Source organism: Lepidochelys olivacea (assembly GCF_965140295.1).
Source record: "Lepidochelys olivacea isolate rLepOli2 genome assembly, chromosome: 2".
In the NCBI taxonomy this organism is placed as follows: domain Eukaryota; kingdom Metazoa; phylum Chordata; order Testudines; family Cheloniidae; genus Lepidochelys; species Lepidochelys olivacea.
The window spans coordinates 119,370,643-119,398,529 of record NC_140412.1 but is presented as its reverse complement, the minus strand read 5'-3'; positions in this window follow the sequence as shown (position 1 = coordinate 119,398,529).

The following is a 27,887-nucleotide window of genomic DNA, read 5'->3' as shown; positions in this document are numbered from 1 at the left end:
GGGACCCAGCCTTCCCCTTAATGCCATGGCTCATGAAGCCATACACAGGCACCCTGGACAGTAGTAAGGAGCAGTTCAACTATAGGCTGAGCAAGTGCAGAATCGTGGTAGAATGTGGGTTTGGATGTTTGAAAGCACGCTGGCGCAGTTTACTGACTTGGTTAGATCTCAGCACAACTAATATTCCAATTGTAATTGCTGCTTCTTGTGTGCTCCACAATATCTGTGAGAGTAAGGGGGAGACATTTATGGTGGGGTAGGAGGTTGAGGCAACTTGCCTGGTGGCCAGTTTCACACAGCCAGACAACAGGGAGATTAGAAGAGCGCAGCAGGGCTCGCTGCACATCAGAGAAGCTTTGAAAGCCAGTTTCATGACTGGCCAGGGTATGGTGTGACAGTTGTGTTTGTTTCTCTCAAAGTTACCCGCCCCCTCTATATATGAAAGGAAATAAAGTCACAATTGTTTAAAAACCATTCTTTATTATTTGTTGCACAAAACATTGAGAGAAATCAGAAGCTAGACGGGGGAGGGGGAGTATTGGGTTGGGGGGTAGAGGAGGAGGAAGAGGAGGGAAGGACAAGTCCAGAAACCAAATAAAAATTTAGGATATGCCAGCTTTCTGCTTCTTGTGCAATCCTCTGGGGTTGACTGTGTGGGTCCCCGTAGCCTCCCCCCCCCTATGTTCTTGGGCATCTGGGTGAGGAGACTATGGAACTAGGGAGGAGGGAGGGTGGTTATACAGGGGCTGCAGCAGCAGTCTATGGTCTTGCTGCCTTTCCCACATTAGATCCACCACACAGCGGAGCATGTCAGTTTGCTCCCCCATGAGCTTGACCATAGCATCCTGCCTGCTCTCATCATGTACGTCCATCCTCTTTTCGTATTCATGTAACACTTTACGTGACTCCGCAATTATTTGCCTCCACGCAATCAACTGGGCCCTATCAGTGCGGGAGGACTGCATGAGCTCGGCAAACATGTTGTCCCAAGTTCGTTTTTTCCACCTTCTAATCTGGACCAGCCTCTGGGACGGAGTAGATAGGGGCCATGTTGAAACATTTGCACCAGCTGCAGGAGGAGAAAAAGGGAGGGTAGTATTTTAAAAGATAAATTTTAGAGAACAAAGGAGACATTCTTTCTCAGTGAAACAGGCGATTCATAGTACACAGCACATGTTCTTTCTGTCTCATTTTGCCTCTTATACTGAAGTGCCTGCCATTTTGGTGTGAGTAAGCCAACACATGCGGCCAGGCAACAGAATTCAGCTTGCAGGCAGCCATGGTAAGCCCTAGGGGCATGCAGCATTCTGCTTCTTTCGCATTCATTTCAATGCTTTCAAACTGCCGGGCCCCCTTTCCCATAGCATGCAATGCCTGGTTGGTTTGCCATATAAAAGGAGGGCCTGCAGGCTCTCTGGGATGATCACTTCACACAACATCCTCCCCCTCACATACACACACACCGCATGGCTCCAATGAGACTCTGAGCAGGGATGAGCCCTTTAAACTAAACGCAAACAGCCCAGGGTGGCTCCGATGAGGCTCTGAGCAGGGATGAGCCCTTTAAACTAAACGTGAACAGCCCAGCACGGCTGGGTTTCTCCCCACCCCCCACCGTGTGGCTCCGATCAAGCTCTCACTCACCAGAAGTGCCTTTTCCAGGGTCATGGTCTGGGAGCATGCCTTGGGAGTGGGGGGAGACTATTGGCTCCAGTGTTAAGAATAGTTCCTGGCTACGGGGGGAAACAGATTCCCCACTTGCCGCCTGTGCACTGTCCTCCTCTTCTTTATCCTCCAAAAACTCATCCTCCTCGCTCCATGCTACTCCCCCCTTGCAGGTGTCCACAGACAGTGGTGGGGTAGTGGTGGCGTCACCCCCCAAAATCGCATGCAGCTCACGGTAGAAGCAGCATGTATGGGGCTGTGACCCAAAGTGCCTGTTCGCCTCCCTGGCTTTTTGGTACTGGATTTTTGTACGACACTGCTCTGTGTCCTTGGTGTAGCCTCTTTCTGTCATGGCCCTGGAGACTTTAGCGTACGTATTTGCATTTCTTTTTTTGGAATGTAGTTCTGCCATAACAGATTCGTCTCCCCAACATGCGATGAGATCCAGTACCTCCCATTCAGACCATGCTGGGGAGCTCGTCTGCGAATCTGGGACTGCGTGGTCTCTTGAGATGGTTGACTCTGCATGGTCGCCTGTGATGGTGGACTGTGCTGATGGTCACCTGTGCTGATGATGACCAAACAGGAAATTCAAAAGTTCCTGGGGCTTTTACTGCCTACCTGGCTAGTGCATCGCAGTTCAGAGTGTTGTCCAGAGTGGACACAAGGGAGCATTCTGGGATGCTCCCGGAGGCCAATATCATCAAATTGTGTCCACAGTTCCTGTAACCCGGAACTGCGATCTTGATTTTAGCACTACTCCACTTGCCAAGGTGGAGTACAGAAATCGGATTAAAGAGCCTTTTAAATAAAAAAAAACTGGTTTGGTCGTGTGGACAGAATCCGTTTTATTTTGAAGTAACTTGGCTAATTCTGAAATAACCGTGTACTGTAGACCAGTATCGACAGCATTGTCCTCTTCTGAGGATGCGATTCAGTTTCACAGACTATTTGACAGGACGGCATCAACTTTAAAATGACCACTGATGGCCTTTGGAGAGGCCACACACTGAAATAGTGGGATCTACTGCAAAGAGTAAGGCCTCATTGCTTATATTAGAAGGTACCTGGCAACCCAGCAAAATCCCTTTGGTCCAATTCTTCATTTTGCCAACCAGTTTTTTTAAAAGTCTGACAAATCCTGCATGATGATTTCACATAGCAGCCACACTTCAAAGTTCTAGGTCAGATCTTTTGCCTTCTACCCATTATGATAAAAAGGGGGAAAGTTGGACTCTTTACGGAGGAAATTGTTTCCTTCAACTTCATTAAATATGCGTATAGCAAACTATTAGGTGGTTATCAGTTTCAGCTATGGGAAAAGTTACATATATTCACTAAACAACTCTCAGATGATCAGAGGAAGGTAACATCTCTCATTAAAGAGGACCAGAACGTATCCAAACATGCCTTAAGGGCATCATTTGGAGTCTCCTATACTGCCTCAAAGTCTATGTGGCATCACTGATAGCTCTATGTGGACATGAATGGTTACAATCATCTTCACTCCCCATGGAAATAAAATCCAAGATAGAGGACTTACCATTTGAGGGAGAGGATATATTTAGTGCAAGAACTGATGAGCTACTGGAGAAGATGAGAGAGTCACTTCACAGCAAGATCTCTGGGGCTACTGCCTCCTCATAGATGCAAAACATCTATGCCTGTGTTCAGGTATTACAGGCATTATGTTCTACCTCCTTCACATTTGCTTTATCATAACCAAAGAAGGCAGGCATATTATCAACAGCAGCGCCAACAGCATGCATCCTCTCATACACAAGAGAAGAAGAAATATTAAAAGGCCTAGACAAAAACAAAGAATTCTTTGGCCACATCCTCCCTACCAAATGGCAGACCACAGGTTTGATGTGATAGTCAAGAGCTTTGAACCAATCTGAAACATGCTTTCCACATTTTTGTAGACCGTCTGTTGGAATGCATGGGAAACAATCACCTTGGAAAGATGGGTTTTAGACACAGTAAAGGAAGGTTATTTCATCCAATTCATATCCCTTCAGCCATGCAACCTTCCCTCACCCCCTCCCCATTCCCTTTTCAGGGGCCTTTCCCACAATAGAGTGTTAAAAATGGAGGTACAAACTCTACTGCATGTAGGGGCTGCAGAAGAAGTACCACTCAGTTGCAGAAACAAAGGCTTCTATTCCCATTACTTTCTAATCCTGAATAAAAATGGAAGTCTCAGACCAATTTTAGGTCTCACAGTCCTAAACAGATACATCAGGAAGTTTCAATTCAAATGCTATCTCTGGCTTTGCTTAACCCCTCCCTATCTACTCTGGATTGGTTTGCTGCTCTGGATCTCAAAGATGCATATTTCTGTATCACCATATGACCATCACCCTGCAAATATCTATGTTTTGTCCTTGTTTCAGACCATTTCCAATACAGAGTTTTACCCTTTGGACTCTCCACCACACACAGAGTTTTTACCAAATGACTAGTTCCAGTAGCAGTGAATTTGAGAAGACAAGGGATCTTCGTCTTCCCCCCTAGACGATTGGCTCCTCGAGGCCCCATCCAAAAATGAATTAAACATAGCTGTCCAGACCACTTGTTCTCTGTTCGAAGCTTGGGGTCTCCTCATAAACAAAGAGAAGCCTTTTCTGATTCCATCACAATAGATTCTTTTCACTCAGGCAATCCTCATCTCCATAAAGGGGAGGGCTTTCCTTTGGGAAGAGAGGTTTCTGAAACTAAAGAATGCCATAAAGAGGCTGCTTTTACAACCTTCTTAGAGGGTAAGGTATTTTCTTTTGTTATTGGGGCTCATGTCATCCACAACGTATGTAAACCCATATGCCAGACTCAGAATGAGGCCACTGCAACACTGGCTACTAAAGAACATCAAACCCAGTTTGGACAGTATATTCACTGTTCCAAGAAAGATTCATCTCTCTTTAATGTGGTGGCTGGAATGTGCTCAAAAGAATATAGATTAACCCACCTCCCTTTGCAAATAGTTACCCCAGATGCTTCGAAGATAGGCTGTGGAGCATATCTCGGCAACCTTTTTATTCAAGGTCTTTGGAATGATAAGGAGTCTTCGCTACACATAAATGTATTAGAACTGAGGGCCATTCATTTGGCTCTCAAAGAGTTTCTTGCAAAGATTCAGGATGCGGTAATCCAGGTGGCAACAGACAACATGTCTGCAGTATTTTAGATGAACAAACAAAGCAGGACTTGATTGTCTCAGCTGTGCCACAAAGTGACAAAATTTTGGGATTGGTGTATCCTATACAACATTTACCCAATTGTTTTACATTTTGTAGGGCAAAACAACGAGGTTGCCAATCATCTGAACAGAGATTCCTTGGAAATGCCTGAGTGGACTCTAAAGGACACAGTGACCCAGAACATTTTTGACAGTTGGGGACTTCTGGACACAGGTCTATTTGCCATTAGATTCAATACAGAATGTCACCATTTTTGCTCAAGAGTGAGCTCTGACAATCAGTCATTGACAGATGCATTCCTTCTGGACTGAGGAACGGGTCTGATGTATGCATTTCCCCCATTCCCTCTTATCCTCAAAGTTCTAAAGAAAAGAAAATAAGATTTGGCCAAGGTGATTATGGTTGCTCCAGCATGGTCAAGACATGCAATGGACTTACTGTCTCAACAGCAGGGAAAGGATCTGTCACCCAGATCATCAATCATTACACCTAACAGTTTGGACCATAGGCCTTTAACAGATTTGAGAAGTTCATGCTCCATGGAAGTACAGTGAATTCTTAGTAATGGTCAGAAACCATCTACCAGATAGAGTTACAATTTCAAATGGAAGAAATTTGTTATCAGAGTCACTAATGGGGTGTTGACCCAGTCTCTGTATTTATACAACTGGTTTTTGGAATGTTTGCTGCACTTGAGAACAATGGGCTTGTTTCTCTCCTCCATTAAAGTCCATTTAGTAGCAAGAGCAGCTTTTCATATACACACTGAGGATTGATCCATTTCCTCACACAAACTGATAAAAAGCTTCTTAAAAGGTTTACTTAATCTATATCCTCCAGTTAGGGATCTAGTCCCTCCATGGCATTTGAACGTAGTTTTAACTCAATGTATGTCTTCTCCATTCTAACAAATGTCAAGGTGTTTAAAGACAGCCTTCATAACAGCTATCATTCTGCAAGAAGAATTAGTGAGTTACACGCACTGATGGTGGAGTCCCTTGTATTACTTTTCGTAAAGTTAAGGTGGTGCTTAGACTTCATCCTAAATTCTTCCTGAAATTGGTTTTGGAACTCCATATAAATGAAAATGTAAATTTACCTTTTTTTTTTTTTTTCCCTGAACCTCATCTGAGTAAAGGAGACTCGAGATTACATTCATTTACATGCAAAGAGGGCACTCTTGTACTACCTGGACAGAGCCAAGAGCTTTAAGTCTTCTCCCAAGTTATTTCATATCCCAGCACTTCAAGGGAAGGGAAAATTACATGCATAACTACAAAATGGGAAATAATTTGCTAGGTGGTAGTACTGCTGGAAAGGAACTAGGGGTTATAATAGATCACAGATTGAATATGAGTCAACAGTGTGATTCAGTTTAGAAAAAGACTAATATCGTTCTGTGGTGTATTAACAGGAGAGTTGTATGTAAGACAGTTGTCTTAAGGTAATTGTCCCGCTGTACTCAGCACTGATGAGGCCTCAGCTGAGCACCAATTCTGTGTCCAATTCTGTGCACCACACTTTAGGAAAGATGTGCACAAATTGAAGAGAGCCTGGAGGAGAGCAACTAAAAACCTGACCTATGAGGATAGGTTAAAAAAACTGGACATGTTCAGGATTGAGAAAAGAAGACTAAGGGGGGACCTGATAACAGCCTTCAAATATGTTAACAGCTGTTATAAAGAGAACTGTAATCAATTGTTTTCCATGTCCACAGAAAGTAGAACAAGAAGTAATGGGCTTAACCAGCATCAAGAGAGATTTAAGTTAGATACTAGGGAAACTGTAAAAACTACAAGTGTAGTTAAGCTCTACAATAAGCTTCCAAGGGAGGTTGTGGAACCCCAATCATTGGAAGTTTTAAAGAAGAAGTTGGACAAACACCTGTTAGTAGGGTGACCAGATAGCAAGTGTGAAAAATCAGGACGCGGGGTGGGGATAGGCACCTGTATAAGACAAAGCCCTGAATACCAGCACTGTCCCTATAAAATTGGGACATCTGGTCACCCTTCCTCTTAGGGATGGTCAAGGTGTACTTGGTCCTGCCTCAGCACAAGGGACTGGATTTATGACTACTTGAAGTCATTTCCAGCCCTACATTTCTATAATTCTGTGAAGTCAGTGGTAAGTGTATGAACAATTTCTCATGGAATGAAACTAAAGTTACAAAAGAGGGAGGCCAGAGAGAAAGAAGTTGCAATAGTCAAGACAACAGATGACTAAGAAAAGGTCAAAGATTTTAATGTGCACTTTCAGTATGTAGGTATTTGCACAGTTCTTGCGTTGTTAATATAACCTGCCAGAAACAATTAATTTAAGGACTACTGCACAAAACTGAAAATGAGCTCTGGTAAAATTGCTTTAATGCCCCATACAATGGAAATTTCATTATATGAACAAGATGTGGAAATATTTGCCTTCTAGCGCCCAATTAAAAATGAAAATTAAAAAAAATAAGAACAGAGAACAAAACTAATATTTCAGCAATTAAAAGTTCTTCCTTTGAAACAGCTGACCTCTCATCATCTGAGTATTCTACTATTAATACTGTAATAATTGAGTTATGATGAGCTTTCCTTAACTGTGTTACCCTGCTCTTGGCTGATGAATAAAGGTCATGGTATGCTTATGCTCAGTTGTTACTATAAATGTCATACCAACTTGTTGCAAGCAATGGTGCTGGAGATGGGACATTAGCTGCTTCTTCTTGCTCCCTCGTTCTTGTATTATCTTTTTGTCTTGAATTTTTTTTATTTAGTTGCATTGTAGGAACTTTGTTCTCCACTATTTGAATGTATTGGACTGGCATCAACTGACAATGACAAGTTTAGCCTCTTTATTTCGCCTGAAGATTATCCATGAACATATTGTGATTTCCTCAGTTGTTTTTGGCAGAGGTCTTGAGAACAACTCTTCTCACGAGTCTGTACTCATGGATCAGAGCGAAAAGCAACACTCCACCTGGAGGACACCATCTTCAGGCACAAGACCAGGCTACTCCAGCGGTAGGGTTGCAGGACAAGTTCCGAAAAAACTCTGAGATGCTGGTTTTCTCTCTGGCTCCATGTAGATACCACCAGAATACCCTTTACCAGCTCAAGACAGCAGTCTCAGATGCCTCAACTGCTTTTGAAAAACTCCATCAGAAACCTTTTTTACCTAGCGAAGAATGAGAAGTGAACTTTCTTTCTAGTCTCCATTTTGAGAAAATAACTTGGAAATGGTGTTGATTCCCATGGGCTTATAGGAGTTTCCCCAGGGACTCAGAGCTCTTCTCCCATAATAATTCCACTGGGCTCCCAAAAGGCCTTTCAAAATCTCCCACAAGCCACTACTTCAGAGTGCTATGCAGAACATTGCTAATAATTATTACCTCATCAATACATCCACAGTTCTACACATAATAAAACCACTTGCCATATAAATTTAAAAAATGGGCTAAATATAGAACTTTAAAAACAAAGAGAAACCTGCCACCTATGTGGCAAAAATGACTCATAAATAAAAGGAAACATTTAGTTCACCAATATACATGATCCACTCCTAATTCGCCACTACCATTATGAAAGCATGTGCATGCAGCATTTGTAATGTTGCTGCTTCTTCTGACCCTAGTGTCCTGTTCTGACACCAGCATTGCCTCGCTACTGAGTGGTAGCAGATGTCTGGGGCCTTGCAGGTCAACTTCCCAGTGAAGAAGAAACCAGAGTCATGGAGCCTGTGTGTGATTAGTGTAACTTGCTTTATTGATACATCCACATCAGTCTTGGAACAGAGGTGGTCTGTCATAGCTGTATAATTCTGGAATGAGGAAGGAGACTTTTCTTTACCTCTGAGGTGAACTGTCCCTCAAATCACAGCACCAGGCCTCCAGGATGAGAGCTCTGATCACCGTCAGGCCTGTGACTGCTGAATGGAATCTGGCTACCCACAGATCATTACTAGTCAGCTAGGCACCCATTTGGGTAGGTGCTACTGGTTGGGTGCTGTTGTTGGGGAAGCTTGCATGGCAATACACAGTGTTTTGCAGAGGCTTTTGATTGAGGAATTTATGCAGTTGATTTTCCTGGTCTTTGCAGGACCTATTGATGGAATCCATTTGCCTATTCTGTGCCCCATTTCCCTCAGCTCCCTTCCCAGTAAAACAAGTACAGTAAAGAAGGGAGTACTAATCAGTGATTATTATTATGATTATTTTTTGTACAGCAATAATTCCTAGAGGCCCCAACCAAGATAAGGGTCTTGTGCTAGGTGATGTACATACATACAGAAAGAGATAGCCATGCCCTGAAAGGCATACAATATAAAATAATTACCTCAATGGTGGTGCAACTCTAAGTGGCTCACTGTGGCAGATTCCTGGATGTGAACACTGGAAGGGCAGGCAAAGTGCGTGATCTGGGCACTCACTTCCCACCAAAAATAAACTGATATTAATAGTGTCTCCATCTCGACAGTAATTCTGAGTGACTCTGCATATTCATTTTTGCCACGAAAGCATTCCCTGACAACACAAGCCCAAAGAAATAGTGATTCTACTATACTGTACTATACTATACTATACAATACTATACTATACTGGAAGGTAGTGGTGGAGTGTGCTTTTGGGGGACTGAAAGCAAGGTGGATGTGTCTGACCTGCAGTAAGAATTCAGTGAATAATATTACAATATTGACCTATTTCATTTTGCATAATATATGCAAAAGCAAAGCTGAGGTGTTCAATGCACAGCAGTGAGGAAGTAGCGGGACTTATAGCAACTGCTGCACAGATATATAGACAAGCTGTTGTACCTGAGTCTGTTACTTATATTAATACAGGCCATAGTTGGCATATTACCCAAATTATTGTTATGGCAGGCGCCACCAGATAGCATTATTACACAAAAAAATCTGAGTTTAAAATCTTAGTGTTTGAACTAATGCTTAGTCTTCAGAGAATAAGCTGTGGTTTTTGTTAGCTTTCTTATGCAAGGTTCTCTGTAGAAGACGGTGTACAAACACCAGAAGAGATTGTTCTCTGCTTTGATCTCTAATTGGAGTCAATTCTTGAGGCACAGCTGCTGCCTGAGAAGTAACCACTGGTGTTGCACTAAGATTCCTGAGAGAATGGATTGCTTATGTGCTGTTTGGGACCGTGTGTGATGCTTCTGGGGGTACCAGGGCTGTGAGTCACCTTGTTACCACTTGCCTCCAGTGCGAGGGTGTCTTGCCTCTACTAGTTGGGTATTAGCTCCCTAACACAACCAGCCTGTCAAGCACTCTTCTCTGGGCTACACCAGCCCTGTCTTTGCCTTGCAGGCTAACAATAGATGCACTTCAGCCCCTAAGTCCCTTCAAAGTATCCCCCTGTGGAATCCAGCCCCTGATCACTGATCACCCAGAACCTGTGTTCCCAACAGATGCCCAGTTTTACCTTAGACCACTGCTCCTATCACACACATCGCTTGAGTTCAGTTATAAAACTAAAAGAAATTTAAGAAAGAATAGAGATTCAAATAAAAGCCAGTATGAGAAATGTAAACAAATGGTTACATATTAAGCAACAGCAAAACGTACAGTGTAAAGCCTAAACTTCACTAAGAAGTTATCATTCTATCTAAAGAAATTAATCTCACCCAAAGTTCTCTTCAGTTTTAAGCCAAGCCTGGTTAAGATCCCCTTTTCCTAGACCTAAGGAACATAATTTGTAGTATATATACATATTTTCCATACATACATCTCACAATGGTCATAATGACCAGTGTGACGCAGGTTTTCTTTAGACACCTTACATAATATTATTTTGGTGAACCCACGGGATCTCTGTACTCCTATTTACCCCACTGCCCACTCCAGTTGGCATCCAGAAGTTCTTGGGCCACACAATGTCACAGGGTAAGTGGCCCCTTTATGAGGGAGCAGGGTATAGTGCCACTTTGACTAGTCAACTGCCTCCTAACTGGGTTTTAAGAGAGGGCACCTGGGCCATATAAATGGGAGAACCCGGCAACAAAGTGGAAGAGTCAGCAGATGAGAGCTGTCAGTGATTGAGGGGGAAGTGGTGGTCGTGGTTGTCATTGTCTTTTGGGGAAAGCTGAAGAGAGCAGAAAGCTCTGCAGGCCTTTCATAGGAATAGAAAGGAATTCTCAGGAAGCCATCAGAGGGGCCAGCCTGATGACCTGCCTGAGCCAGAAAGCCAGTGCTGAGGGCTAGAAGACCAGTGGAGGGGTTAGTCTGCTAACTTTCCTGAGCCAGAGACCTGTGGCCAGGGAAGGCTGAGAGCAGCAGAGGAAGATAGCCAGTGGCTATCTGAGCTGTAAAGCTGAAGCTGGAGGGCCAGAGAGGGCTGAAGCTAGGTTGAGAGATGTGTTGGAGCTGTACCCAGAGGACCTGAGTATGGTGAGAGACATGCTAGAGCTATACTTGATGTGTTGATGGACTGTTGGGACTTGAACATATTGTGTGGACTATGCTGAGGAATTCTGGATTGTAGTTGTGGGATTTTTGTCATGGTTTATGTTTGTAGGGCTTTCTTTTGTAATAAATTAAACCTGCAAGGGTTATAAACACTTGTAAAGCCTTAGTGAACTACATCTGGGAACCACTGAAGGGGAAACTGAGGCAGGTGTACTTGTCATTCTGTGGCCTGCTGCAGGGAGATATTCTGGGCAGGATTGGCCTATGACAGACCACCTCTGTTCCAAGACTGATGTGGATGTATCAATAAAGCAAGCCTGGTCCAGTCCACACAAGAGATCCACTTCCTGAACACTACAGTGCTAATAAACAATGGTCACATAAACACCACCCTATACCGGAAACCTACTGACCGCTATTCCTACCTGCATGCCTCCAGCTTTCACCCTGACCACACCACACGATCCATCGTCTACAGCCAAGCTCTGCGATACAATCCCATTTGCTCCAACCCCTCAGACAGAGACAAACACCTACAAGATCTCTGTCAAGCTTTCTTACAACTACAATACCCACCTGCAGAAGTAAAGAAACAGATTGATAGAGCCAGAAGAGTTCCCAGAAGTTACCTACTACAGGACAGGCCTAACAAAGAAAATAACAGAACGCCACTAGCCGTCACCTTCAGCCCCCAACTAAAACCCCTCCAACGCATTATTAAAGATCTACAACCTATCCTAAAGGATGACCCAACACTCTCACAAATCTTGGGAGACAGGCCAGTCCTTGCCTTCAGACAGCCCCGCAACCTGAAGCAAATACTCACCAACAACCACATACTACACAACAGAACCACTAACCCAGGAACTTATCCTTGCAACAAAGCCCGTTGCCAATTGTGCCCACATATCTATTCAGGGGACACCATCACAGGGCCTAATAACATCAGCCACACTATCAGAGGCTCGTTCACCTGCACATCCACCAATGTGATATATGCCATCATCTGCCAGCAATGCCCCTCTGCCATATACATTGGTCAAACTGGACAGTCTCTACGTAAAAGAATAAATGGACACAAATCAGATGTCAAGAATTATAACATTCATAAACCAGTCGGAGAACACTTCAATCTCTCTGGTCACGCAATCACAGACATGAAGGTCGCTATCTTAAAACAAAAAAACTTCAAATCCAGACTCCAGCGAGAAACTGCTGAATTGGAATTCATTTGCAAATTGAATACTATTAATTTAGGCTTAGATAGAGACTGGGAGTGGCTAAGTCATTATGCAAGATAGCCTGTTTCCTCTTGTTTTTTCCTACCCCCCCCCCCAGATGTTCTGGTTTAACTTGGATTTAAACTTGAAGAGTGGTCAGTTTGGATGAGCTATTACCAGCAGGAGAGTGAGTTTGTGTGTGTATGGGGGTGGGGGGGATGTGAGAGAACCTGGATTTGTGCAGGAAATAGCCCAACTTGATTATCATGCACATTGTGTAAAGAGTTGTCACTTTGGATGGGCTATCACCAGCAGGAGAGTGAATTTGTGTGGGGGGGTGGAGGGTGAGAAAACCTGGATTTGTGCTGGAAATGGCCCACCTGATGATCACTTTAGATAAGCTATTACCAGCAGGACAGTGGGGTGGGAGGAGGTATTGTTTCATATTCTCTGTGTATATATAAAGCCTGCTGCAGTTTCCACGATATGCATCTGAGGAAGTGAGCTGTAGCTCACGAAAGCTTATGCTCTAATAAATTGGTTAGTCTCTAAGGTGCCACAAGTACTCCTTTTCTAATCACACACAGGCTCCTTGACTCTGGTTTCTCCTTCACTGGGAAGTTGAACTGCAAGGCCCCGGACATCTGCTACCACACAGCAGAGAGGCAATGCTGGTGTCAGAATAGGACACTAGGGTCAGAAGAAGCAGCAACATTACAAATGCTGCGTGCACATGCTTTCATAACGGTAGGAGTGGATTATGTATATTGGTGAACTAAATGTTTCCTTTTATTTATGAGTCATTTTTGCCACATAGGTGGCAGGTTTCTCTTTGTTTTTAAAGTTCTATATTTAGCCCATTTTTTAAATTTATATGGCAAGTGGTATTATGAAGTGTAGAACTGTGGATGTATTGATGAGGTAATAATTATTAGCAATGTTCTGCTGCTAGGAAGTGTCTTTATGCGGTGGTTGTATTACATGTTTATTTTTCTCCCGATTTACTAATTTAGTTATAAGAGCTGGTCAGAAAAAATTGGAGAAGATTTCATGAAACTCTTTGAAAAACTTGTCCTTTTTTATTTATTTATTTATTTATTTATTTCCTTTGCTGCAAAATTTCAAATGAAAACATTTGTCCACCAAGTCTATTAGGTACAGTGAGGGAGTTACTGTTTGTTGTATTGATACTAATGAACCCTATGATCAATGTGTTCATTACACAGAATTTCTTCTTCCTCTGCCTCCAAAATCAGCTTTCTTAAACAAGCACAATCAATTGCCCATTGCAGCTTGTTCTTTTACCCCTACCCATATACCAGAATGTGCCATTTGACCTAGCTCAGTTGGGTCTGGATTTACACATCTCAGAAAGTCGACAAGTGCTCGCATGCTGGTTACTAGAGCAAAATGAAGTGAACTGCGGCAGAAGTTGATTGCTATGAAAATGAACTCTATGGTATGTGCAAATATGATTCATGACAACCAGCCAGATGGGCACCTTAAGCAGTGACCTCCCAGAGCACCTTGGGATAGCAGTGGGAGAACTACTTGCAAGGCTGATAGCAATAGTTCAGCATTTCCATCTACAGTGGCAAGGTACTAGTGGAGACTGGCATGGTGGAGGAACACAGTGTGGCTGTCGATAATCTCATCTTAACACTTGTGCTCAGTCAGGAGCATTTCTGTGTGCGGTTGCATGATGTGTTACAGACGTTCAAGGGGGCCAAGTGGTGCTTAGTATGCCATATTTCTCTAGTGCAGACAGGAGTAATGAATTGTCTCTTTAAGGAGGCACTTAACCTTTCAATAGTCGCATAGATGAAGTGCTAATGCTAATACAGCTAAAGCAGATAGTCCCTACCATTTAGAAGAATGATTTGTGAGTGCATTTTTTCAAGCAAAGTAAAATAAACCTGGCAGCTTCAGGCACATCCTCGTTCAGTGATTAATGTAAGTCAGACAATTTTCTTGTTACCTATAGAAAAAAACAGGTACAGTAGACCTGTGTGTAGGAAGCAGAGGTCAGATAGGTAGAAATCATATTCTGCTGTAGTCATGACGAATCATAGTAACTCCCACATTTAACTGATGTATGGTAGGAGTAAATGCCCCTGTAACTTCCACTACAATGAGCATGCATACAGTTAGAGTTGCCTAATAAGACCTAGCTCTTTTTTAGCACTTTTCATTAGCAGATATCAAAGTACTTTACAAAGGAGATCAGTATCATAATAAGGCTTAGCCTAAGACAGTTCAGGAACATTAAAAACAAAGGAACATTGTAACGGAGGCTAAAGCAGATGCCTGTTCCTATGGCTATAGAAAGCTTTTATGAACAGTGACCACTTCCTTCCAATAATGTGTGTGTGTGTGTGTGTGTGTGTACGTACACGTACAGTGGTCACCATACAAACCTTTACATTTATAGTTTTCAAGTAACCAAAGTTACCACAGTATTAGTGGCATCACATACTGAGGTAATGTTAATTAGGAAAAAGCATGACGGTTTTATTGGCAACTGAAACTTGATGTGCATATGTGCCACTCTGGCTCCAGACTGTACCCTAAGAGTGAGTATCACCCTGAAAGCTGCTCGACATTCCATATATTAAGATGTATAAGAAATAAATAATGAAATCTGAGGTCAAACTCTGTGTCTACACCCGTTCATAATTAATTAATAAAGAAGACTTTGGAAGAATTCAATGAACGATTCTTAAATGCCACATTATCTGAGTAAAACCCATGTAACATGAATGAGATGTTTCTGGTGATCACAAGGTCCAGACATCACTTTTTTTCATCTCCTGACTGTGCAGTGCCTACTACCCCTGTTCCTCCATAGTCTATGTCTTAGACAGACACAGTTGCCACTCCTAAGTGTGAAGCGCATTGCCTGATCTAAGGCGGCTATCATTAATGCTTTTATTGACTGAGGGGCTAACAAGTATAATAAAATGCATGTTCAGCTCTCCAGCAAAGTACATAAGCCTTGCTGGAGCATTAGAAGTCATTGCCTCATTGAAGAGGGGTTTAAGCTTTAGAAGACCCTGCCCCAACAAGAATGGCAGCAGACTGCCTTCAAAGAAGACAGGCAGGCAGAATGCCTAGGGGGCCACTGGAGGAGCCTATGCAAGAGTAACAGCTGCTGCACCCTTTAATAGAGTGCAGTGTGTACTCTCCCTAGAGTTGGCCCCAGGTGTGACTCCCTACTGCACACTTATTGTCAGGAAGAGCAAGAAGCAGCTCTCCAGCTGCTCACTGCATAGGAATGTAAAGGGGAAGGACTCCTCATTCCTCCCCTTACTATGTGGATATGTGACAGAAGCCAAAATATGTTAACTTTTAATGATTTCCTCATTTTATTTATTTCATTCTGTGTTTGCTGCATTCAAGAAGCCATAGCTTAGTCCTCCTGTAACTAATTTAACACCTCTCACATTCCCATATGGTTCCTTTCTAAGATTCATAGATTCACATAAGAGACCTCTGAACTGACGAGCAGTGGCCCAGTTAGTGTTAGAGACCTTGTCAACAGCACACTGTCAACATCTGGAAGCAATCCCTTTTTGCTGATTACTCAGAAACCTGATGGCCTTCATGAATTTAGCACCGTAGTGCATGGCAGGAGTAAAGAGAGATTGAAGCGTCAGTCAGACAGGATTTTCAGTGTGGGTAACACTGGGTTAATTTCTGTGGAAATTTCTTCAACATAGAGAGAGACACACAGATGACTGTGTACCAATATGTCATTCCAGATGACTAAAATGAAGTGTTGGAAAAGTCTCCAGGGACTCATACGATATTGTCCAGGAGACCGCTTTCCCTCTTTTCTTAAAGGTGACTTGCAATGGAAAAAACTTGTGTTTGTGGCCTTTAGTGCTACTTTATGATGCTGAAAGAAGGACTAAGAATTGTTTGGTTTGGTCTCTCCCTGCCTGGTTTAGATTTTTTTAACTTAGAAATATCAAGTGTGGGCTCTTATCTTCCCTGTTTTCCTGGAGATCTCCTTAGAAGGCACAGAGCTGAAGAGGGCACCTCCCCAATCTTTAATCGAAGGTGGTGATGAGAAGTTGAATCTTTCACAAACAAATCTCTTTACTTACTACTGAGTTTGAGTTAAATAGGTGTGAACCAAAACAAAGGACTGGGTTACACATCATTTTTGCACTGATTAATTAAAATCAGTGAACCCCAAACCATTTTAGTTAAATCAGTCCAAAAACTGTGTTGACCAGCCCAAAGTGTTTTAAACAGTCTGATTAAAATTCTCATGCCCTTGCAATTTAATCATGTTTTACTTCCTTGATGCTCCTGGTAATATACTCCTACTAGTTTCACAGGAGTCTATAATATCTTTTAGGAAAAACAAGGCAGACAAGACCTGAATGGCTAATGTGAAAAAGCAAGCTGGAAACTCCTCCGCATGGACACCACCACCATTTTACTTTTAAGATTTGAGAAGTTACTACTCTGTATGGAGGATATGAATTGGGAAAACCTCATGTTACTCAATCAGTCCAGGACCAGCAGCATGTGGGAACACTGTGAAGATAGCACATTCAGTCCCCTGGAGAAGTCAGTGATCACTTTGCTCTGCAATGCAATCCAACTCACTGGAGACATTAATGGATTGTGGAGTGAGTTGCCAGAAAAAGGAATTCCACCCCCTTCAAGAAGTTGTGGGGTTGACAGAGACACAGGAAATGGCAGAGGCGTGCAGAGAGAGAGGAGATGGTCCTAGCATGAAAGTTGGGAGTTTGAAAATACCAAGGTTGATGTTCTCTTGAGGGCCTGGGTCCACAAACTCTGTAGTATAGGAAAAAAAGCCCTGCTCCCCCTTATAACTTATTGTGGTTAGCTAAGAGAAATCAGGGCAGTGGATAATCTGTACTTTCCTCATAATGAAGAAACACCGGTGGGAGAGAATTCGCCAGGGAGACTGAGATGGAACCTCTCTGACTCTATCTTCAAAGCTGTGGTGGAGTATTGAAAAACCCACCCTAATAAAAACATTGGGGGTGGGAGTGTGCGGAGGGACTCCTTTAGTTGTGAAGTTTTCATTGCAAGTTTCCGTTTATTTTGAGAGACTTTGCTGCCAATCTGGGCAGATCCAGGTGCAAGCAATTTAAAGGGCCATCTGGGAGAAGCCAGCTCAGGGCCACCTGCTGCAATGATTTAGCAGACAAATATCTTTTAGAACTTTTAAAAGAATTAACTACCTCAGTGTTTCATGGACAGCTGGCAAACATGTCAGAAACCAATCCCCATCAAGGCCTTATAGGCATATGCTAACAATTCAAATGTTCCATTAAAGTTTTCTGTAGTTGAACTATATTTCTGATATTAGTGTTTGTTTAAGATATGCTTCTAAGATATTAATATCAATATACTATATACAAACAGTGTTACATTCAGTGTTTTTTGTTCACAAAAAAAGTTAAAATCAGAGAGGTAAAATTTCAAATGGGTACAACTGGGGAAGTTGTTCATTGGGACTCCAATCTGGAAAACAGCCTTTTCAGTGCTGTGAGTGCGTGAGGACAAGATAATCTAACCCAGGAGAGGAACAGGGGCTCCTGAGGGTGTGGGAAGGCAACCAGGCTGTTTAACATGACTGGGGGACTTTTCCCTTTAATGGATAACCTGTTGGACAAAAAGAGAAGATCTCTCCAAAAGGGGTGCAGGGTAAATTGAGGTTTGGAAGGGTTCTCTACAGAAATAAAAGCACTAGCCTGGGAAGTTAATGGACACTTGGACAAGCTACAGTAGGTGACTGTTTTAGTATTATTGCCACAAAGTTCTGCTCAGCTTCTCAAAAAAATAATTCTGTGCTTGTATATACCTCCCAATCCTCCCTTCCATCTAGAAAGCAATTAAAAAAATAGCCTTATGCCCTCTTATTACTCATTAGTATAGATGGCTGTAGTTTAATGGATTCCAAGGCCAGAAGGGACTGTTGTAATCATCTAGTCTGACTGCCTGTAAAACACAGACCATAGAACTCCCCCAAAATAATTCCTAGAGCAGATCTTTTAGGGAAAAAAAACAATCTTAATTTAAAAATAGTCCGTGCTGAAGAATCCACTGCAAGATTGCAAAGTTGTTTCAGTGGGAATTGGTTCAGCTAGTTCCCTAAGTACTCTAGGATGACTTTTCATCAGGCCCTGTCGACTTGAGTACTCTAAGGCTATGTCTACGTTATGCACCTTTTAGCATCACAGCTGTGCCGCTACAGCCGTGCCACTAAGAGGCACGCATTGTAGCCACTCTTTGCTGACAGGAGAGAGCTCTCCCGCCAACAAAAAAAATGCCACTCCCAACGAGTGGTGGTAGCTTTGTCGGCAGAAGAGCTCTCCCACTGACAAAGCGCTGTTCACCGGCGCTTTTCGTTGGTAAAACTTTTGTCGTTCCGGGGCGGTGTTTCACACCCCTGAATGACAAAAGTTTTACCAACAAAAGTTCAGTGTAGACAAAGCCTAACTTATCTAAATATTCTTTAACCTTCTCTTTCTCTGTTTTGGCTTGTATTCCTTTCCTCTTGTTGTTAATGTTAATTGTGCTGAGTATCTGGTCACCATTAACCTTTTTGGTAAAAACTGACAAAATAGCCATTAAACACTTCAGCCTTCTTGATGTCATCAGTTATGAGCTCTTTTTCCTCACTAATTTGAGGATCTACACTTTCCTTCCTCTTTATCTTTCTCTTGCTCTTAGTGTATTTAAAGAGCCTTTTCTTATTCCCTTTTATGTCCCTTTCTAGGTGTAACTCATTTCATGCCTTAGGCTTTGTGTACACTAGCACTTTTGTCGGCAATACTTTTGTCAGTCAGGAGTGTGGAAAAAAATACTCCCTGACCTCCATAAGTTTCACCGACAAAAGCACCGGTGTGGATTTTTCAATGTAGTTATACCAATGTAAGTTTATAGTCTACCCTAACCTAAGGGTATGTCTACACTGCAGTTAAAAACCTGTGACTGGCCCGTGCCAGCTGACGCAGGCTCATGAGTCTTGGGCTCAGAGGCTGTTTAATTACACTGTAGATGTTCAGAGGCAGGTTGGACCCCAGGCTCTAGGACCCTGCAAGGTGAGAGGGTCCCAGAGCTCTTGCTGCAGACTGAGCCCAAACATCTACACCACGATTCAACAGTCCCTTAACCCGAGCCCCAAGAGCCCGAGTCAGCTGGCATGGGCCAGGCGCAGGTGTCTAATTGCAGTGTAGATATACACAAAGTGCTCTAAAATCCTCACGCTTGCACAGTTTTTCTTGAAAATTGTTATGTCTTGTGGGAATGCAAAATAGAGTTACTGACCGACATTTGGGGTCACTTGAGCCAGGGGTTCTGCAGACATAAACCCTGAAAAATAAGATCTACTTGTCAGAACGTTTCCAGAACGTTGTGTGTTTTTTTGTTTTGCAGAGAGCTAGAGATCAAACTATTGCTGTGGTGAGGGTCAAAATCGTCTCAGTTGGTCAATTTTTACCCAAGGTAATGTAGAGCACTCACTAAGTCTTTGGAGGACCCAGATTGTAAATGGTAGTTAAGAAAATGTGCGCTTCTTTGCTTGCATAGATGTGCAGTCTGGAGACATTACAATGTGCATGGACCAATAAAGAAACAAACCATGAGAGGGTTTCTATGCAGCCAGTGTATGCTTGCCTGGGTAGTTTGAGGGAAAGTGCCAATACTGTTGCCTTCTATTGACCACCCCAGCATGGATGTTTCAAGTCCAAACCTTTGTACACCTGTGCAATAAAGATTTCATTACTCATGTTGCTTGCTACAAGCTGTCTCTGTTATTAATATAACACAATTTTATTTTATGGGGAGGTTTACTATGAACACAGCAGAACAGTTAGCGGCCAGTCTAACCAAAATTTTTGTTATAATGGATGGGGAGGGGCTGGAGACAGGACTTTTGGGGGAACAGGGACAAGGAGAGGGGTTGTGGGTACAGAGGGGCTGGGCAATGAGAATGGGTGGTATGCAAGCCTTGCATCGGTTGTATGAGAAAATCCATATTTTGCTAGCCCAGGGGGGTGGAGGGAGGTGAAGGGAGAAGAGACAGTGATTACTTCCTGATCTCGGGACAGATTAACAGAGTGATTCCAAAGACACAGCGTGTGGAGGTTTGGAACTCACAGTGCAGGTATCTTGATCGCTGAGGGAAACAAAATGTGTGCTGCCAGGGTTGCCAACATATGGATTGAGGGCAATTCCTAGATCACGAGGTTGCAGAAGCTTGCAGGAGAACAAGTATTACACCATGGCATGGGGATTGCTGATTTGGCTCCATATGCAAATTGTGGGACATGATACAGTGACTACTAACTCTCATCAACAGCATACCTTTTCTTGTCCACAAACCTAGGAAATTTAATGGCCAAAAACTACATTTATGAAGAGTTAAGGTTGCTTGCGGGTATGTCATGCCCTTGCAGAAAGCTGAGCTGAGCAAAACTCTAAACTTCTGAAAACCAGAAAATGTACAGTTAAGGTTGCTCATGCATCGTTTCTATGGAGAATTGTATAGATCATGTCAGTAGCAGGTCATAGGGCTTTTATTACAGTGGATACTATCAGGAGTGAGATAGAAATATGACAGGATTCTAATGCTCTAATGATGGTTATGTGAAAGTGTAGGTTGAGATGGTATCCTGTGAGTAAATGTAAGGGAGTTATATGAGATTGGGAAGTGGTTCTTAAATTGTATACGTGTGCTATTCTTTCTGGAGACATGGCTAAGTGTAAGTGTATGCTATTTTGCCCTTAAATAGTGTTAGATGGAATCCTGTGCATGAGACTAAATGGATTGTAAAAAGAGGTGAACTGTGAGGTTGGTAGAGTAAAAATGCCGAATGAGGGCAGAGTTAAGGTTGCATGGAAAATCTTAACTGTTCATTTCCTGGTTTTCAGAAGTTTGGGGCTTGCTAAGCTCATACTTGTGCAAGGGGACTACATACCACTAAGCAATCTTAACTCTGCATCAGTGTCATATTTTGTCATTGATATATATGTGAAGCAATGACACATGACTGATAAAGGACGGGGCCTCAGGAAATATGAGTTTAATTCCTGAGCCTGTGAGACCTTGGGCAAGTCACTTATCTCTCTTTTACACTTGAGAAACTGAGGTAAATGGGAAAAATAATAGTTCTGTACCTCACAGGTACGTTGTGAGGGTAATTAATGTTTGTGAGATGTTGTTATGGTAGTGCCTAGAGAACCCAACTGAGATCAGAGTCCCATTATGCTAGGCACTGCACATGCATATAGTAATGAGACAGTCCCTTACCTCACCATCTTACTATCTATAAGATAGACAAGGTGGAAGGAGAAAATGGAAGCACATGAAGAGGAAGTGACCATACTGTGGTGATGGGGACCATATAATTACCTAGATCAGAGGTGGGCAAACTACGGCCCATGGGCCACATCTGGCCTGCGGGACCGTCCTGCCTGGCCCTTAAGCTCCTGGCCTGGGAGGCTAGCCCCCAGCCCCTCCCATGCTTTCTCCCCCCCACCCCCACAGCCTCAGCTCGCCGTGCCACCAGCGCTCTGGGCGGTGGGGCTGCGAGCTCCTGCCAGCCAGTGTGGTGGCATAGCTGGCTCTGACCAGGCAGCACGGCTGCCAGTCCTGGTGCTCTGAGTGGCACGGTACGGGGGCGGGGAGCCAGGGGGTAGGATAAGGGGCAGTGGGTCCCGGGGAGCAGTCAGGGGACAGGGAGCAGGGGGCGGATGGATAGGCATGGGAGTCCCAGGGGGGCTTGTCAGGGGGCAGGGGTGTGGATAGAGGTCGGGGTAGTCAGGGGACAGGGAGCAGGGGGGTTGGATGGGGGTGGGGTCCCGGGGGGTGGTGGTGGTGGTTAGGGGCAGGGTGTCCCAGGAGCGGGCAGTCAGGGGACAAAGAGCAGGAGGGGTTGGATGGGTCAGGGATGCTGAGGGGGGCAGTCAGATGTCAGGAAGTGGGAGGGGGCAGATAGGCGGTGGGGGCCAGGCTGTTTGGGGAGGCACAGCCTTCCCTACCCGGCCCTCCGTACAGTTTCGGAACCCCGATGTGGCCCTCAGGCCAAAAAGTTTGCCCATCCCTGACCTAAATAGATGATTTCTGTACCAGCTACATTCATCAAACTAATTAATTTTATCTAATCAACAACATCCATACTATTTAGTAAATTCCTCTCAAGAAGTGTAAAAAGAATGTTGTTAAGAAAATATTTTGTTGCCATATGTCATAATTCAAAGGCCAGAAATCTTCAATATTAACACTGAGTTCTGACATCTGTACTGAATAATTAGAATTATTCTTCACACCTATAACTAGTAAAAACCAATTTAGTATAGTTTACATATAACATTCTTTTCTTTAAAATAAGGGTATTTTAAAAAATCAAACTCTGCTCTGGCCATATATTTCAATTGTTTATATTCACAGCCACACCTACCTTTTATTTCTTATTAAGCATGAAAACAAAGTATTATTTGCTCCTGGTATTGGGCCTGACTCAATGAAAACAGAGAAAAACAAGACTCCTGTTGTCTTCACTGGGCATTAGATCAAATCCATTGTTCTTAAGTCAAAAGCTAACATAGATTGTTCACTTCCTAGCATTGGTATCAACGGTGACAGGGACTGCTCCAGAGAAAATTTGTTCAGCCATTCGGGCTGAAATCTAGGAGTGCCTCACATTGATGAGCAACCAACTAAACAACAATACTTACTAGTTTAATGAGTCTCCTCCAATTCTTAGTTAGAAGATGATGTCCAGGAAGTTGGAATTCCAGGAAGAAGGGGTAAAAAGAGGGAGAATTAGAGGATACTGAAGTATCCAACAAGAAAATGAAGAACTTCCAAATAAAAGCAGCAAAGCTCTGGGTTAACGTTCTTGAAAGGCAACAGAATGGCAGACTCTAATTTTAATGACAGAAGGAAGGTGGAAGATGCCTCACAGCACCAAGTGTGCAAACAGAACTTTAAAATCCTCGCATTTATTATAAATAGTGAAATGCGCCAGTCAATATATTTAAAGCTGACAATCCCTTGGGTTCTGCTGATACTATTGCTACTGCTACGGAACTACTTAATTAACTGATCAATCTCCCCTGTTTCGTAGCAGGTCCCTCCTGCTGCCATTAAAGTCAATGGTAAAGCTCCTGTTGGCTACAGGCCTGGGCCTATATACAGTGATATGTAAAAGTTAGAGATGAGCCCAACCTATAAACTTTAGCGCTAGATCCAAACTTTTCCAGAGTTTGGTATTATTTGAATCTGAGTAGTTGATTCTGCTCACTGTAGGGGAAGGAAGCAGTTGCACGGTTTAGATCCAGATCTGAACAATCTCACAGCTCAAGATATCAGGTCATCGTTTTACAGGCTGAAATATCCAGTGTCACCAATTTATATCTTATCATGTATGAATGCTGTCTACTGAGTGGTCTAGGTGTGAAAACTGAGAGAAAGCTCACTGGTTGTGGACCTAGGCTGCACAAGGATAGCACTGATGCTCTCCCACTAGACATACCACCTAGCAACAGTATGTGTTAATCTTCTGCTTCAAAAATCATTTCAGCTGCATTGGGAAATCAGTGTGGTAGGCAGGGGTGGTTGTTTTGTGGGTAATTTTATAATTAAAAAAAAGATTAAAAACCTGGCATAAGAGCAGCTGCCCAGTGACTAACATCTCTACAGAAATATGCTGTGTGTGAAACATTGGACATTTCCCCATGGAGAGAGGATCACCAGCTTAAGGAGCTGGGTGGATTCTTTTGGACTTTATGGTAGGAAAAAAGTCCTAAACTCTTTTCTTGGAGTGTGTAAAGGATTTGTGAATAGCAGCTAATCCAGAACCCTTAGTTAATTTCTCATCTTATTAAGGACTGTTAAAATTGTTTTAACAAAGCCATCCTTATATATATTATGGTAAGTGCCTTTGTTGTGTGATGGTGTGTGTATTTTAGTACAGTGCTCTTTGGCTTCCCCCTGCTGACTGTTTATATCTGTTATTGCTGATTGCTGTCAGTGTTAATGCCACACTTTATTAAAGAGAGGCTTTCTTAAAACTTCCGCGCTTCCACAGCACTGCTGTGTAGCTTCTGTCTAGCTAATCAAGTGAAATAAGAAAAGTCCAACTTCCCTTCCTTTTTCTTTACTTGTATACTATGTGGCAGGGTGAAGTGTCAAGATGGAAGTGCCAAATATTGATATTTTAGCAAGTTGCTGGGTAGAAAAAGCAAGAGAAGTCTGAGGTTTTTTATTTGTTACTGTATTTAGCATTAAACCAGTGGGGGGGGGGAGGGGAGAGGAACCTATCCTAGGTTAAAATCAAATGTAGTATAGACATATTAGAGATGGAAATCAGCTCTTAGAGATGGTACCTTGAAATATTTGATTAAAGATAAATGGTGGTAAAATGACAGGGCAATTAGGGATCAATCTCAGAATTTCCTTTTAAACATCCTCTCCAGGTAGAGGACTTTAGGGGACTGGAACACATGAGTTATGAGGAGAGGCTGAGGGAGCTGGGATTGTTTAGCCTGCAGAAGAGAAGAATGAGGGGGGATTTGATAGCTGCTTTCAACTACCTGAAAGGGGGTTCCAAAGAGGATGGCTCTAGACTGTTCTTAATGGTAGCAGATGACAGAACGAGGAGTAATGGTCTCAAGTTGCAGTGGGGAAGGTTTAGATTGGATATTAGGAAAAACTTTTTCACTAAGAGGGTGGTGAAACACTGGAATGCGTTACCTAGGGAGGTGGTAGAATCTCCTTCCTTAGAGGTTTTTAAGGTCAGGCTTGACAAAGCCCTGGCTGGGATGATTTAACAGGGAATTGGTCCTGCTTTGAGCAGGGGGTTGGACTAGATGACCTTCTGGGGTCCCTTCCAACCCTGATATTCTATGATTCTATGATTCTATGACTTAGAAAAAGTCACCCCTAAACCGTGTGAATTTCTATGGTGAATTGGTTTGAAAGGTCACCTCACAGCAATTGAGAGGTAGCAATTCTTAAAGAATGTAGATAAACAAATGTTCTATCAAATATTAGTTTGGAGTTTTCAACAGGGGACTTTGGGAAGCAGTGAAAGAAGTTCTGAGGCTATCTGGAAGATCTTTGGGGGAATAGGGAATTGGTAGGTCCGAGACTGGAAGGTCTCTTGAGCAAGAGAAAAGGAAGATCTCAAGGACTTGGAGAGGATTTAAAATAAAAGGTGAGAATGAGTAAAACAAAGTCAACTTTATTCATACAATGCAGTAAGATACAAATTATTTATTGACTGACTTATTAGTGTTTTTACGTTCATTGCCATGAGTTTTCTGTAACAACAAAACCAAACCAAACCACATGTTCTCCAAACATTTTCACAGAATCTGGTGGCATCATGTTAGATCCCTTGCAGGGCTAACCATGAGCAGCTAGCACACTTTTAAACATGCCTGTCTTTTTCCACATGAAGGGTAAATTGTTTTTAATATTGTGTTAGTTAACACATTTTTTAACAGGATGCATTTTCCCAGACCTAAGATGCCAAAGAGAACGTGGATTTTCTTCTTTTGAAGTCTGTGTCAAAACTCCATTGTGACTTCAGTGGAAACAAGACCAGTTGTGAGCCAGCTGATTATCAGTGATCTATATCAATTAGTTCGATTATTTATCATCTTTCTTCTAAAGCCATGTATGACAAGATTCAAGGGCTAGAGGTCTTTAGGTAATGGGGAGCTAACTTCAGTTCATCTGCCTGGTCCCCTTGCCCAGGTGCTTAGGGAATAGGACAGAATTAGTATCTATAGGCCTGTGATGTGGTATTCACCCCACATTTGCTCTGAAAGGGGCAATGTAGGCTCAGAAGGTGGCCAATCAACCAGACAGGCCACAGCTGACAAGGAATCAGGTGGCTTGAGTAATCCCCACTGAATGAGGGAGCCCCACTGAGGAGGAACGAGATGCATAGGTGTTATAAAGCCAGGAAGCTGATAGCTGAGAGGGCTGCAGGGAAGTAGTCTGTAGTTACTACCTGGAAGAAGGGAGGTGTGTTTGGGGCTACAGGGGAAAGTTGCCTACAGTTACTCACTGGGAGGCTGGCAAACCCAGAGAGCAGGGGACAGCCAGACGATAAGGAAAGGGCTCAAGAAAGGCAGTAAAGTCCAGGAGGGAACAGACTTTGGCTGCTCTCTAGAGGATCCCTGAGCTGGAATCTAGCATAGAGAGGGGGGCCTGGGTTCCCCTACCAGCCATTGAGGGGGTGGCACTGTGAGGCAGAGAATGGGATGACTGCCTGAGACTGCTAGTGAAGAAAGACTTTGATACCCTGGAAGGGGGAAAAAATGTATAGTGACCCAGCTTGGAAAGCCAAGCCACAAAGAAGGAGTTGCAGAGACAGAAAGAGCGCAGCAGTAGAATGAGTAGCAGAAGGGGGCCCCAGACTCGGAAGGAGCTAATTCCGAGAGCTGCTAGGAATAGAAGACTCTAGCATTGAGTAAACCCTATGATAAGGCCAGTCTGGTTTCTTAACAGGAAGGAAAGATCTAAAAGAGTGTCTGGTTGAGAGACAGAAGCAGAGTTACCTTGGAGTAAAGGGAAGTTGGCACCCAGTCACTGCAGGCCTGCAATAATAACTCATGCTACAGATTTTTTTATCTTTATTTTCTAGCAATGTAAGACCAGTTATGATTATTGACATTGATCTCTGAAAAGCCTGAGGAGAAACAAACCAAAGGACCTGGGTAGCCTGACAACTATTTTTTTCCACCTGGTGAATCATCCTTTCTTTCATCTCTCCTGCAGTTTCCATTGACTCCAACAGGGCACTCAGCATGTCTGAAAAATCAACCGTTTATAACAAGGTGCATAAATATAAAGTTAGAAGTCTAACTTTAGAAATCCAGGCTTGATAATTTTGGCCTCTACTCTTAAATTGTTTAGCTGTCTGATAGAAAGTTAAACAAAAAAATCTTATTTGGGCTATCAACCTCTTCTGAAAAATCCCTCACTTGAACCTTACTCCGTTGTTTATCATCATCCTCTCTTCCACTTCTCTTCCCTCAGAGGTTTGGGGAAAGCTATTTCCTCACATTTACACAGCCTCTCCGATCAATTTCATTCTGGAACCTTTCCACCTTAGTGAAACTTTCCTGTCTTGGGTGGTTAATGAGCTGCCTCTTGGCTCTGATTAGGGATCTCCCTCTTCATTCTACTTGACCTCACTGTGGCTTTCAATGCCACTCTTCCTGAGTGCCTGCCTCTATAACTGCTGGGATACCTGCCTATATTTAACAATAAATGGGGACGTGCATTTTAACTCTGTTGAAATACACTGAAATAGGGGAGTTTGGGGAGAGGAGTGGTGGGGGAAAGATTTTGCTAAATAAAAAAAGGACTGTCCTTCCCAAATAAAGACATTTT